The sequence below is a fragment of the Panthera tigris genome, chromosome D3 (genome assembly GCF_018350195.1).
Source record: "Panthera tigris isolate Pti1 chromosome D3, P.tigris_Pti1_mat1.1, whole genome shotgun sequence".
NCBI lineage: Eukaryota > Metazoa > Chordata > Mammalia > Carnivora > Felidae > Panthera > Panthera tigris.
In genome coordinates this window covers 91,580,434-91,594,431 of record NC_056671.1, presented here as the reverse complement: position 1 = coordinate 91,594,431, position 13,998 = coordinate 91,580,434, and the positions used below count along the sequence as shown (strand labels likewise).

The 13,998-nt window shown below is 51.5% G+C and overlaps 1 long non-coding RNA gene across 1 annotated transcript in view; it reads right to left on the bottom strand.

Annotated features, from left to right (window-relative positions):
• Positions 1-947: 947 nt before the first annotated feature.
• LOC122232559 overlaps positions 948-13,998 on the bottom strand; it is a 39,662-nt gene continuing 26,611 nt past the window's right edge. Inside the window, exons 2-3 of the long non-coding RNA XR_006209916.1 lie at positions 5,828-6,035; positions 948-1,371 (exon numbers count right to left, since the gene is read on the bottom strand). This is a non-coding gene — a long non-coding RNA (uncharacterized LOC122232559). The remainder of the gene's footprint in view (positions 1,372-5,827; positions 6,036-13,998) is intronic.

Here is a 13,998-nt window from a genome sequence, read left to right as displayed (position 1 = left end):
CGTCTTCCACAGGTTCACCCATAGGCCAGACACAGCCAAGAAAAAACGCAGTGAGCTTCAGAATTGGTCGATAGAAACTCCCCAAACTGAAAGGCAAAGAGGAAAAAGGAGTAAAAACAAACTTTTTCTTTAACACAGCATAACAGCCAAGCACTGGTGGATGATTTTAAAAGGTGTAGCGTGCATGTAATTAGAAACCAGAAAGGAAGATGAGAAAGGACCGCGCAGAAGAAATATTTGAAGTTTCCTAAGATAGACTTGCCTCAGTAGGGACGTTGTGAGTGTGATGAAGGGCATATTTTAAGCTCTGTTAATATTAATTTCTAGAAAGGGTCCGGGGGTGCTGCGGCTGGCTTGTACAGCCCACGAGCTGCAGTTGTCCCAACTGTTTACCGACTCCCATGTTCACAGGCTTTCCAAAGTCAATGACAGACACCAAACTGCAGATCCAGAAGCACAGAGATACCCCGGAAGACAAACGCCAAAACAGAAAAATAAAACCCCGACACTTGGGCATACCACATTCAAATGAGAAAACCTTGAAAAATGCCAGAGGGAAAAAATGCTGTGCCTGTAGACGGACAGGGACGATCTCAGCAGATTCCCGCCAGAAACCATGCGGGCGGAGGAGAGCGGAGCGAAATACCAAGAGTGTTGGAAGGAAACACCTACTAACCTGGAATTCTCCATCCAGAAAAGTTACCCTTCAACGATGAAGGAGAAATAAAGGCTTTCTCAGACACATAGGAACCGAGGGAATTCATTTCCAGCAGAACTTCTTTGCACGGAGGGAAAATGACAGAGGTCAGAAAATATGTTTAAAAAAGCGGAGCATCAGAGAAAACATAGATAAAGATAAAATTGCATATTTTTCTTATTCTTAGTTTAATTTAGAAGAAAAAAAATGATACAAGACGGGCCAAATTAGCCCAAATATTCAGCAGAAAGTGATTATTTCCAGAGGTTTTTTTTCCCCTCAAACTTAATTGCGGACCAACCGCCGATCATTATGAGGACTTTCGAGTGATGTCAGTGAAAGACACTGACAGCTGCAAATTCACGTCCCCTAAGCAGTAAATTTACAAGAATTAGTAACATTAAGAGGCAAACACTGAGAAATCCTCCCTTCCAGACTTAGTTGACATGAAGCGCCAGCCGTGTAAGCTTCCCCTGAGGAGGGTGAGGCGTTCTGGATGCGGGTGTCAGGGGCCGCTGCACAGGACGGACCACGGAACGTGGTAGAATCACAGTGTTAGATCCGCGGGGCGTCTAACTGAGCACCCGGATGGACGTCCTCCTCTCTCAGATGACGAAACTGAGTCCCGGAGAAGCCGTCTCATTTGCCCACGATCAGGAAAATTCTGCCGGGTGCTGAAGCGTAAAGAAAAGAGGTCACTACCTGCAAACAGCCTGTTGATACACTTGTTACAGCAAATGCTCACTGAACATGATTATCTTGCGAAAGTCTATGCATTTAGAAAAGGGTTTAATGCCAGAGATTACCGTAAGAAATATCTTTAACGGGAGTCGTCATAGGCATAGTATAACGTATGCCCATACAAACGTACGCATATAATACATACGTGTGGTTGTATACACGCCTGTGTATACACACACACACATATACACATACATATATATGTATATGTATGTATTTATCGGGGCTCCCCTTCAAAGGATTTATACGTGAGTCAAAAGTCAAGTAATATATAGCAACTTTGAAGATACGTATGGGAGCACCTGCAGAAACTCAAAAACAACGGGAAGGAGGTGAACACTAAGCCATCTCCCCCACCCTCCAGCTCACACGACAGCCAGCCTCCTCTGTGCCCTCTCGGGGCTGACTATGCCCTCCACTGTGCTGCGATAAGGACACCAGGTGACCCCGCTGCAGCCGATGCCTGGGCCAGAACACAACGATGACCAGGAACGATGATGCAGGAACGATGACCGTTCCGCATCACACGAACGGTCGAGGGATCCAGGAAAGGCGGCCTGACCCCAGAAGAAAGCTGCTGAGGTTATGGAGGTTCTTGGCAAAAGTGCATGTTTGCGATGGAAATGAGCCAAGACAAGATGGAGAAAGGGGAAGGAACGTCTGAAATTCATTTCAGTTGACCTCATAAATTTTCACGTGGTCTTGATTGAGACAATGGAACATTTTCTCATCAAAAGGCCCAGAGCGCTGGATTTTCATATTGAGCGTGAAATGACACAATGAGAGATGAGAAACTTATTAGAGGCTTTTTTAGAATAACAATAATTATCAGTGCTACTTCATTATACATAGCGTTGTTATTTTATTTCCATCATTATTATTTTCCGGAACTTTCTGTTTCGGGTTACCTTGATGGTCTTCAAGTTCTCATTTAGCTGGATGATTGTTTTGTGATTAATGAGGCTTGATCATGGCTGCCTAATGGTTTTCTTATAGATTCTTCAAATTCACCTGAGAATAACTCAGCCCCATGTGAGACACCACAGTGTATTAGGATGTATAGATTTACGTGTTACAGGTACCTGAAAAAAAACCTGCAATGGCCAATTTGGGGTGGAATGAGGTGAAATAAGAACCAGCTTGGTGTATACTCTATTCTCCAGGAGTCTGAAGTCCCTCCCCATGAGAAGAAGGCCATGGTGGAGGATGCCAAGCAGCTTGGCATGTAAGACATTTTTGTAGTCTTTTTAACGGTGCGGTGGGTTCTGTGCTGCTAGAGATTATCGGTGACTAGTCCATGCCTTCGAGGTAATGATTCCCAGATGAGGCCTCCGCACCTGCACAGGATAAATGATGGACTTTTTTTTTAATGTTTATTTATTTTTGAATGACAGAGAGAGACAGAGCATGAGTAGGGGAGGGGCAGAGAGAGAGGGAGACACAGAATCCGAAGCAGGCTCCAGGCTCTGAGCTGTCAGCACAGAGCCCCACGCGGGGCTCGAACTCACGAGCTGTGAGATCCTGACCTGAGCCGAAGTCGGACACTTAACCGACTGAGAACCACCCAGGTGCCCCTAAATGATGGAATTTTTTATGCATGCACATGGTTATTGTTCACTGATTACAAGTGTAATTTTGGATGGCTAACTCATATGAAGACTTGAATTCCTCTCCCATTTGTCTACTGGCTGCCTTTAGCCATGCTAATTATGATAGGTCAACTAGAAGCCTGTATAGTTCATGGGACAAGTCAAGAGATCACAACATTCTGCCGTGGCACTCCATCATAATTTGGTATCTGTAGCGAGAGACATTTCAGAGCATTAGGACTCTCATTTTCATGCTGGTGGACAAACAGACATGAACAATGTCCTAGAGATTCTAACTGTACTCACAACAGCACCGCTAAGTATAGTGGATTTTTGACAGGAAAACGTTCCCCAAAAAACATTAACAGGAGTCTACGTGTCGTCGAGTTACGACCATGGGAGTAGCCGAAGAATATCTAGATTCCTGGGAACTGGGAAGAGATTGCTGTTTGTACACATCTTGTTTTGTAGATGACACTGTCCCTGTAATTGACGCCCGAGTGTCATCTGGCATTTTATGATGTGCAGACCTAGTTTGGTATCTGTCCCATCCTAGTATCTCTAAACAGAGCTAAAAGTCAAGAATTTCTCAACATTGGCATCTGCGAAGCATCTCCCACTTAGAACATTTAGCTCCAAATAGACAATGAAGTATCTTGACAACTGTTGCCTTTTGTGCAAGTAATTAACAATGGGCAATCACCAGACTCATAACTAGACCCTTTTAAGTGTTTTGTTTGGACTTCCAGTCTCATTATCTTACGCTGGGATGATCTGAATATCTCTAGGACCCTCGTGAGCCCGATTTCACCGTGGCCAAGCCACCAACATCCCTGGTCTCGTTTAGTGTAATAACGTTCTAGCTGGTCCACCGGCTTCCACCCTTAGCTCCCTGCAGACGACTCAGGAGTGTTTTATAAATTCTGAGTTTCGTTTATCAGAGCCCTCCTCTGCGGTGTCTAGCCAATCCGGGAACTGAGAGCAGACGCTGGTAATGACCACGGCTGAGGTCTGCTAGTGAAGGAGAAGCTGAGAGCCTGGTCAGAGGCTTAAAGCTTGTTTCTTTCAAGTGCCCTCGCTTTCAAGCTGAAACAAAGATTTTTTTTTTTAACTGCACTCGAAGAACTCTGTCATTAAAATAAAGAGACTAATGCATGATAGGCTGCATACGTTTACTATAATGAATTCCCCTTGCCGATCCCTACTAGAAATGCAACCAGCAGAGACGTTAAGTGGACTAAAGTATGTTAGCAATCGGGAGCATGATCCCTTAGCTGTGGAACTTGTGCAAAGTGCCCACGGCCTAAGCAGGTGTTAGGGCTTCAGAGAAATCAGCCATCACAAGAAGAGATGATTAAGAGAAGCCCACATGGCCGCCCGGAGACAATGGTCTATTGAAAGGCAGCTTAAATGGAAGATAATCAGATGATTACATCTGAAATCCTCATAAGGGCTTCTTCAAAGGGGGCTTGAGGCTGGCATCCTCACACTTCGTAGCTGGAGCGCTGCCCCGAGAGCCCGCATCCCCGGATTCCGATTATGAAGACATACGAACCGGGAAGAGAATCAGAAGTGTGCTATTTCAATTAGACGACAAACACGTCCAGAAATACATGCGATATCTCTTTCCCTCACCCCTGCGTCCGTCAGCAAGTCCCGTGGGTTCCCCAACACATCAAGCATCGCTGCGGAGCCCAGCATGTGAGTAAGTGGCCTTAAAGGCCGGGGGAAGATATAACCAGGGGAAGGTAGAACCAGGGGAAGATATAACCAGGGGAAGATACAAAAGTTAGAAAGCGAGGAGGAAGGCCTGGTAGCAAGGACTGTGGGTGTTCACGCCCGGCCGATGGTGTGGCGTGCCCGGTCCCGCCTCCAAACACCAGCCGCAGATGCCAGGCCAGCTGGACAAGAGCCGTGGCAGCGGGTCAGGGCGCTGACCGCTGACCGAAGACCCAGGCCCCGTCCCCGGGGGCTCCCGCTCCGCAGGTCTGGAGGTGGCCACCGTCTGGATTTGTTTTGTGCTTATTCCTTTGTGACTGAGCGATGCCTCAGAAGGAGCCTTGGGCCTGGAATCGGGGGACATGGGTTCAGGTGCAGACGGCGACCACTCAGGTAAACTTGAGCAAAATATTTCACTCTTTGAGCCTCAGTTTCTCCATTTAGATAAACACACTTTACGTACCTGTCTAATTTACAGGGGACGCCCTTACTGTTATCAGCGACCATATAGTATTAATCACTACTTACTTCCATTATTGGTATTAGCTTTATTTAACAGGTGACATTTACTGAGAACTTGCCACGTGCATTAGCTCATTAAGTTCCCCCCGGAACGCTATGAACCAAATATGAGCATGTCCAACTTATAGGTCAAAAGAGAGTAAGTGACCCAGTTTTGAGACAATTACGATGAAATCCCACTACCTGCATGTGTTGACTCTAACGGTAAAGGCGGGCCTGACTCGGTAAGATCTTCCCTTCCAGCTCTCTGCCTGCCTTGTGCTGGTTGAACGTTCGACACACGACCCTCTCCTCTAATTAGAACCAGTCTCCCTCCAGCAACACCTAGTCCTGGTGTGAAGATGCTGGTGCCTCAGGAGCGATGGTTCTCCTTTTCCGTCCCAAGGGCCCCTGAGCCGAATTGCCATGGCAGCCACACCTCGCCCTGCCTGGGGGATCCCGACGCGAGACATCCGATCTTAATTCCACAGACGGCAGCTTCAACCCCGCGGCTTCCGAGCTTGGCACTTGGCGAAGCAACAAATCGGTTTTATTTATAGACCAGCCACCAGTCACTCACCAGGACGAGGTCACCTCGTTGTCAGTCTAGAAAACCCTTTTTGCAGAGCCACCAGACCGAGAGCAGGGCTCCGGGGGCAGCTTCGCCACCAAGGGACATTGCGCGACGGCTGGAGACGTTTGTGGTTGTCCCCACTGTGCGTGTGTTCTGACATCTCGTGGGTGGAGGCCAGGGGCACTGCTACACATCCTGCGATCTCCAGGACGCCCTGCAACAGAGAATAATGGGCCCCGAATGTGACGACAGCCCAGGGTGAGATGCCCTGTGTCAGGACTGCCCTGCACGCGCCCACCCTGCAGCCGTCCCCCGGCAATGGGACAGACGCCACCAGTGTCCATTCACCGGGCTCCAGCGGGTGTCTCTGGGGCATGCATTTTGCCTTTCTGGAACCCTACATAGTTGCTAACTCACAACTACGCAGCATATGGTGCATCGCCCCATCCAGAATAGGCGCTGATAAACATGAGGTGTTTGAATAAATACTGTTACGTTACGCGACCTCTAATGCCATTGATGCTATGAAGACATTGATCCAGTGATAAGCTAACATGTCCGCTGCAGGGCTAAATCAGAAGTAGGATGAGAAGAAAAATGTCAATATTCCCATTCCAAAGACAGGAGTTCAAACCTCTATGTGAGGCATCTTTTTTTTTGTTGTTATTTATTTACTTTGAGAGAAAATGAGGATAAGTAGGGGAAGAGCAGAGAAGAGAGAGAGAATCCCAAACAGGCTCCGTGCTGTCTGCACAGAGCCCAATGTGGGGCTCGAACTCACGAACCGTGAGATCATGACCTGAGCCGAGATCAAGAGTCAGATGCTTAAGTGACCGAGCCCCCCAGGAGCCCCATGGCATCTTTTTTTTTTTAATATGAAAATCACCTAAACGATTACCATTAAATTGACAAAAATGAATCTTAGGAAAGGGAAACAGTTAACTTTGCCGAGAATTTCACCAGCCAAGTGCAAGGAGACCCTCAGCATTGCTTCTGTGGAGAGTGAGGACGCTGGCCTTCCCTCCTGCCTCCCCGTGTCCTGCGGGGCTGTGGTGGCTGTCCTGCTGTGGCTCCACGCGGTACCCACACCGAGGGTCTGCACACTTCAGAGGACAGGAAGACGACACGATACCCGAGTCAAGGGGTGAGTGCGCGGTGAGGCAGGTGAGGGCTGCAGAGGCACAGAGAAGCGGGAGGTGCCCCTTGACAGAGGGGGACCCCTCCCCGCGAGACCCTGACTCCTTGCAGTGTGAGGTCAATGCCCAGAACAATGACCGTCAGCTCAGGCCTCCCCGGGGACGGCCAGCGCCCCCCTCCTGCCTCCTGACTTCCCACCGCTCACCTTCCCAAGGACGGGAAGCCAACATGACCGTCACCAGCCTCTGCTGTGGCCGGCACACCTGCCACCCGCTCTGGGGCAGGATAACAATGCAGCCCCGGGGCCCCGGTCACTTGCCGTGGGAACGTGGGCCAGAGGCTGAACCTCTGGAGCCTCAGTTTCCCCTCCTGCAAGGTGGGGATCAGATGCCCCGCAGGACATTCCCACAATACGCGACACGGCAAGTGTGAGATGTGCGGTGAGCGCTCAAAAACGGTGGCCGTTTCTCCTCTCCGCGGCTGTCCCCATGACAAGAAAACTAGAGTTTCAGCAGGAGCAGGCCCAGAGCTCGGCCACCTACTGGCCACGTAACCTCGGGCCCCAAGCCCCGAGCGTCCTGTCCGTCCCCAGACGCAAACCATCCTGCCTTCCCATCAGCAGAATGATGTGAGGCACGTGCACAGCGCCTGGTGCGTAATAAAGGACTCGAGGAAGAGGGTTACTAGTGTCTTACGGACGGGACGGGTCTACTGACGTTGTCCAAATGCACGCATCCAATCAGCGCTCACTCGTCATCTCGAGGCAGTGAGAACACCGTGGGGAGACAGAGTACGTGAAAGGAGCAGGCTCAACCCTGAAGGGGACACGTCGACGGGCATTTAAAACCTAGAACGCGGATATCAGATTCTGGAACCACTGCTGACTGGGACTGCGGCCCTGGCAAAGTCCCTGACCTCGTTTTTCTCATCTGGAAAGCCCCCTCTTGAAAATGAAATGGAACCACACTTGTAAATCACCAGGCACATTGCCCGGTACCCCGTGAGCGTCCTATAAATAGCCGCCACGGCATTCCCACGGGTATTGCTATCACTACAATGATTGTTATCATTGAGGAAGCAAGTTGCTGCACTCACTCGGACCCTTGCAGACGTAAACCAGGAAGATGGATTTCGTAGTGGATTCAGCCGCAGAGGAAAGTTCTGGCTTCACGCGACCCGCAAGCCTGCGGCAGGGTGGACTCAGCACAGCTGAACCCTGGCAATAAAACGATCTCCCGGGATCTCACCCTCGTTCTATTTATTGCCTGTGTCTCTTAGTCTCTGCTTGAAACAATTCTCTTATGGGAAGATATCCTTCATGTTAAAAGGAAACTAGCATCTAGGAAACTCAGAATTTTATCATCCAAGTTACCATGACATACACGCACACGCACAGACACACGCACGCACACACACACACACTCTAGGAAGGTCTCTCCTTCTCCCACATGGAAAGGCCACTGCCAGGCCTGGGCTGGGCGATCCCTGGGGTCCGGGAAAGCATAATCCAATCGGGCAGGTCTGTGTCACTGGCCCCAGGGCCTCCCGGGGACAGAAGACCACCATTGGCATCACCTTGAGAGTCACTGGGCTAAGGGGGACAATGGCTCCCCAGAGGCAAGGGATTGGAACAGTTGGAAAAGGAGCCCATGTTAGCGAAGGACACAAATAAACATAGAAAAGGGACATTATGTGGGGAGGTAACAAGGGCCCAAAGCAGGGAGTAGCAGAGACCCTGAGAGCCTCCTGGGAGACACGATGAAAAGCCACCCACTTACCCCTCTCCAGGGCGAGTGCCCACAACATTCAGCTCAGCGTGAGTGTGACCAGAGTTCTGGTCGCTGCCAATCTTATCCCCAAGGATTTTACAAAGCTCTAAAATCGAACACTGGACAGCCATCCTCCACAGACACTTTATAAATAAAGTCCATCAAACTCTTACTATTCGAGTTAAAGTAGTTTTCTATCTCTTCATTTGAAAGTATTTAGTAAATACTAAGCGCATCTGTGAATTGGCTGTACTCCCACTTGGGTAAGTTGATCTGATTCTGCAATTAAAATACACATCCCACACTTTAACTTTTTTATCACCCCCGGACCGGTGAGACAGGCAGGGAATAGACAGTCCCTGTCTCCCAACCCCTTTTCCCAGCACGGATGATAAGGCTTTGCGGATAAATATGCAACATATCACGCCAACTCTCCGCAAAAGCACAGAAGTCCCCAAAGGCTTACTGACCGCAATAAAATGTCGCATCCTACTTAGCACGTGGTGCTAGCGGTTGAGAATTTTACACTTTGGGGTGGAAGAGGGTCTTATTTTAAGAATAATTCCACTTAAACAGGATCCTGAACGGGGAGGCTCATTCTGATGACAAAGTTCTCGCGACAAAGGTCCCAGTCCCCTCCGTTTCCGGCTGCCAGGACCCGTCAGTGCTGGGCTGTCTCCATCCCTGGATCCGGGGGGGCCTCGAACTCAGCGCGTCTGAACACCCATCAGCTCAAGGTCACAGGGGAGGGGCTGCCTTTCTTCCTCGTCCCCGGGGGAGCGGTAGACCCCCACCACCCTGCCTCCCCAGACGGAGCTCTGGCAGGCCCGAGCTGCCGAAGGACGCCCAGCACCCACTCCGGCTGCACGTGGTAAACTCCACCCCCCAACCCCGCCACCCTTTTAGCTGGAAACCTCACGCTTTCCACCTGGATGGCAGCATTTAATATCTACTCTTGGGTCTGGTCTCCCGAGTCTCAATCCTGTGAGCAAGAGGGCCTTAGCATTCCCCTCCCATTGACGTAACCTCAGACAGGCCTCTTCCTGAGGCTGGGCCCCGACCCTTTGCTTAGAGCATTGACTTCAGAAAATGTGTCATTGCACATTCTTTCTCTACCCTTTTGAGGTGTAAATCTTTGTAAAAGCCTCTGCCAGTTGTACGAGCCAGGAAATGTCTTTCTCGAGGACTCGGGGCCAGCCCTTTGGAACATCACCCTGGGGGCACCTGGGTGGCTCGGTCAGTTAAGTGTCCGACTTGGTCTCGTCTCATGTCATGATCTCACGGTTTGCGAGTTCGAGCCCCACGTTGGGGTCTGTGCTAACGGCGTGGAGCCTGCTTGAGGTTCTCTCTCTTTCTCTCTCTCTCTGCCCCTCCCCAGCTCCTGCTGTGTCCTCTGTCTCTCTCAATAAATAAACTTAAAAAAAAAGAAATGTTACCCTCAAGGAATGTAGCCCCCCACCCCCCCACCTCTGCAGAGCCCCTAAATTCCGTGGGCGCCTTGCTTCAAGTTGCAAAAACTGCGTCCTCTAACAAAGAAACAAGGAGGTTTACAAGGTGAGGCCAGCTGGTGAATGCAGGTGGCTTATGTGGCATCCGTGTCCCTCCCACCCGTGGTCTCGTGGCACGGAGCTCAGTCTGCCTCCCTCCTCTGTAGCAATGGCTTGGAATAAAATCTCCCTTGCCCGCTCCACCCTGTCCAGTACAATTGCCGCTTTGACACCTGGGGACCTTCAGACACGGGGGCGCCCGGCACACCTTGGAACCATCCGGTGGGCCTGCCCGAGCTTGGGGCTCCCCATTATCGCAACGGACCAGGGCGGTCGAGAAGCACGCCCTCATCTCGGTGCTCCCCACGACATCCTCGCTGGCCTGTCCGTGCACAGCCACGTAAGCAAGGTGGGCTGCGGGTGAGGGGCCCGCCCGAGATGTTTCTCAGGGGAGGAGGGCTGGGCATTTTCTCGGGAACCGTGACATGTGCCTTCTGGTGGCCGGGTCCGTCCGTCCTGCTTAGGTTCTGGATACAAGCTAAGCTTGCGGTCCTCTAACATACTGTTGAAACAGTACTAATAAGTCAGGCAGTGCCGAAAGCCTGTCCTCTGGGGGCCTTGAACCTCTCCCACTGCTCCGCTTCCCTTGCCTCTCTCTGGTCTTCTCGGTGCCCTTCATGAGCGCCTTGGGACCGAGACTCCATGGGCCCCTGACAGACCGACTGCTGGACGGACGTGCTCCGTGAGCCACGGGCCACACAAGCCTTCCTCCAAAACAGGGCATTGGATCCCCACGTAGATTATCGCTGTCAGCCAGGACACGGGAACTGCCCCGTTGCACGTGTGGTGGCGTTTGAGCGAAGGCTGTCTGTGAGGCCCGTGCACCCCACCGGTCAGCTGGGCCTCTGGAGCGTGCGTCATCTGATGGGCTGGGTGAGGGCCCTCGGTGTCCCTCCCCCAGAGAACGTTTGTTTGCATAAAAGCCAACTCCGTGCGCGTGTTTGACCAGAGACGCCAGGCTCTCCGGGCACAAGTGGCCCGTGGGGCACAGACAGAACAAAGAGGCATTTCCACAAGGGGTCATGAGCCCATCCGGTGACAGGGCTGGGGTCCCTCCCTGAGCAGGAAAGTCCCTCTGAAGGGACTTTCATATTTGGGGATTCTTGGCGTTCATTTTCTGGCACTGGCTTAAAAATCTGCAGGGGCACATTACCGAATTTCTTTGTGCCTTGACTGCCCCACATGCCGGAGCTTCGGTCCCCATGGCCGGGAGCCGGGAGTCACCCTAAATAGGACTCACCCCAACGCTCACCCCTGTCTCCACAGTCACTCACCCACTGACCTTCATTTTCTGTCCAGGATTCGTTAATCGTTCCCCGATTCGCTTTTGTACCACATCCCCCTGCAATCCACACTTAACCATATTCCCTTTTCTTAAACCCAGATCCACTTGTGTCGCTTCCCTGGTTCTGTCACCACCCAAGGCTTCGCCGGGCAGAGAATGACCGCGGCCTGGCCCGGCCAGCCTCCACATCGGCCCCTGATCCCGGAGCCCTCCGCCGAGCCCCTGTCACCATCAGATAGCTCAAACACACCTGAATAGCTCACGCAGGACCCCCAATTTGAATGTTCAAGATGCATTTGAGTTTTCAAAGCCCTGCTTGGTCTCTGGCCCATCTTACGATCCCTCCCTGCTTTTACCGCCCTCAAAAAGTTGCAGAGCAGCTTTGACCAGAAGAGGAAACTGCAGAGTTTAAGGTCTTGGACATGGGTTCTGTTCTCACTCTTTCCTGCGCGAAGAACACTTACCATGAGATCTACCCTTATAACAAATTTTAGGAGCCCCTCCCACAGTTGGACCACGGATGTCTGACCCACTCATCTTATTCAAGACTTTATGCATTCGACTATCATCTCCCCCTTTCCCTCACCAGCCGCCGGCCGCCCCCCTTCCCCTCTTTGATTCTAGGAATGTGACCACTTCCGATCAGCCCTCTAAGCGGAATCAAGCAGCGTTGGTCTTTCTGTCACTGGCTCATTTCACTTAGCATCATGTCCCCAAGGTTCGTTCCTGTTCTTGAATATTGCAGAGTCTCCTTCTTTTTCAAACACTTATTGTATTTTATTTTTATTTTAGAGAGAGAGAGCATGCACGAGTGGGGGAGAGGGGAAGAGAGAGAGGGCGAAAGAATCCCAAACAGGCTCCACATTCGGCGCAGAGCTGACTCGAGACTCAAACTCACGAGCTGTCAGATCATGACCTGGGCCAAAGGCAAGAGTTGGACGCTCAGCCGGCTGAATCGCCCAGGTGCCCTGAATTTACGTCTTTTTTAAAGCTACATAGTATTCCACTGTTTGGATATGCCGTGTCTTATTTCCTCGTTCATCTGTAGGTGAACGGTTAGGTTGTTCCCATATCTTAGCTGTGGGGAACGTTGCTGCAGCAAACACCAGAGTGCTGATATCTCTTTGAGATCCTGTTTTCAGTCCTTCCAGATAAATACCGTGAACCATATGGTAGTTCTGTGTTTAATGCGTGGGGGACCCTCCGCACCATTCTCCAGAGAGGCCGCAACGTCGACGTTCACGTCGTCAGTGCACAAAGGGTTGTGGTGTCCCCACATCCTCCACCTGCCCTAAGGTCCAGCCCACGGGGAAGGCGAGACGTTAGGGTTCACTGAATGCAGAAGAGGGTCACGAGACCCGAGTCCGACCGCGCACGGGCCTGAAGCAGCCAGACCCCCGATACCTCCTCGTTTATAGAATGCTCCTGACGATATCCTGCTTGTAAAGAGGTCCTCAGGGACCAAGTGACCCGATGTGCCCAGGGACCCAGGACAGATGTCACAGGCGCAGAGTTAGCTCTGCAAAAATGACATTCTTTTCCTCTGAAATTGAAGGTAGGCCTCAAAGCTCACCATGTGCGTTAAAGGGGTGTTGTTCCTGGGAACAATTTTTGGGGACTCGGTCAAGTCAAGAATGTTTCCCCATTGTCGCCCCTTCCATCTGGGGGAGGCGAGGCCCCCAGGGGAGAGCTGTGTCTAGTCTGTGGCCACCGGCATCTGGGCCGTCGTCCTCACTAACTCGAGCTCACAGGGCTGAGGGAAGGGGCGCTGGCCTCCACCCCCAGGCTGCCTGAGCCCACGCTAGTGTAGACCCGGTGTGCCCTGGAGGTAGACACACCTGCTGGGGCCTGAAGCTACAACAGTGGGGCGTCTCTGAGAAAGAGTCGTCACTGCGAATAGCAACTCAGGTACAGGGCCCAGAAAGGAGTTCGTAGATGGAGGGGCCCTAATGCTCAAGCTTTGAGGGTTTTTCGGAAACGCACGTCTGCGTAAGAGTTGGGCGCAAAGTCACATGACCCTCAGTGTTTCCTCTACAAAGCGGGGATGATGACATCTTCTTCACAGGGCGTTTTAAGTATTAAATGTGGTATTCCCCAGTGCCGACCCACAGGAAGTACCCAAAAGGTGAAAAGTGCCATCACAAATGCCGAGGACACGGACGGCCGGTTACCCCAGCTCGTCACGGGCTCCATGGAGAAGGAAGATGTGAGACGGCTTCGGGCAGATTCCGGGGGAGACAGAACAGACATCTCAGCACAGAAGACGGCGCCCAGGGAGGAGCAGACCGCCGACAAGTCTCTGCAGATTCAGAGATAAGGTGATCACAGAGTGATTGCTGAGACGGTCGAGAAGCTGGGCAGGCACCTGATTCCATCACCCGTGACCCCGGTTTCCAGGAGCGCGCCAGCCGTGGGCCGTGGCCTGAACGGTCTCCCCCG